The sequence below is a fragment of the Coregonus clupeaformis genome, unplaced genomic scaffold (assembly GCF_020615455.1).
Source record: "Coregonus clupeaformis isolate EN_2021a unplaced genomic scaffold, ASM2061545v1 scaf0863, whole genome shotgun sequence".
Lineage (NCBI taxonomy): Eukaryota > Metazoa > Chordata > Actinopteri > Salmoniformes > Salmonidae > Coregonus > Coregonus clupeaformis.
The window spans coordinates 223,510-224,884 of record NW_025534317.1 but is presented as its reverse complement, the minus strand read 5'-3'; positions in this window follow the sequence as shown (position 1 = coordinate 224,884).

Sequence of the window (1,375 nt, the reverse complement as noted above, 5' to 3'; positions counted from 1 at the left end):
ATTATATAACTACAGATAATACCTACATTGTGTAATCACATAGAAACTGGTTGTGCTTTGTCCCAAGTAGCTCCTATTCCCTATATAGTGCACTACTTTTCACCAGAGCCTTATGCGCACGCATACACCTCAGTCCACTGAGCTCAGCTTCCACGGGTGGCTGGGTCTCGGTCAGTATGTTTCATCTGTTTATCTGAGGAGAGCTGAATGAGACACAGAGATACAGGTTAAAGACAGTATGGTGTCTGTATACACCTTCTGAATACGTTAAAAGTGTGCGGCCATTTTAGAAGCTTGATTGTTTAGCACAAAAGCTAGCCTGGTTCCGGATCTGTTTGTGCTGTCCTGCCAACTCCTACAGTGTATCATTGTCACGCCACCATAAGAGTTGTGAACCAGCACAAACATATTTGGGACTCATCTAAGCACAAGGCATTGATTGAGGATGAGAGAGGGGGTGAGTGGATGTCCCTCATCATAGCTGCAGTGAACTCACCTGAAGCTTCCAAATCAGACCCATAAACATTGAAAGTCCATGAAGGTACTCTTAGCGATGAGCTGTACCAATCAGAGGTGCTGTTCACGTAGTACTCTGCCAAGAAAATAATACATTTAAATGACCTTGATTAAGGGCGTCAGGTAATATCGTTTCCTTGGATTACGCATGAATAAATGTGATAGTATTATGTATGTATTAACTATAGGTTATATGTTACCATGTATTTGTCACGAACAATAAGTAGCTCAGTCTAGAATGGGAAAACTGTACCTGCAGTCATCCCCTACCATCACCACCTGACCTGAACGAAACAAAGGAGTGTTTTAGATTACACAGCTATAAATTTGTCTTAGTTCTACACAGGCTAGTGTACATCATAGTTCTACACAGGCTAGTGTACATCACTTAGAGCTACACAGGCTAGGTACATCCCCTTGATTCCTTTAGTTACATCATAGTTCTACTGGCTAGTGTACATCATGATTCTAGGGCTAGTGCTTTATCATAGTTCTACATAGTCCAATGCTATGAGAGAAGCGTACTACTTATTTAAACACTTCACTAGAAAATCCAAAACAGAATCATACTATTGTAAGTTCAACGAAACCTGTTTCTTCTCAACAACAAAGACAGAGTTTTAGTTCATAATTTGGCAATACCTTCTTACTCATTTTAGTAGTCTGTCTCATTTTTGCTAACTTGGTCATTGAAAACTCGGCGATGCAGGTGAATTTGTTGGAGGGCTTGTTCCAGTCCTTGGCTGGGACTCTCAATCTGCTGGTGATACTTAAATATCCCTCTTTAACCCTCAGGCCTTGTTGTGTCCTACTCCATCCCAGTGATGGCGCCTCCATTAAACTGCCAAACACCCAGTAC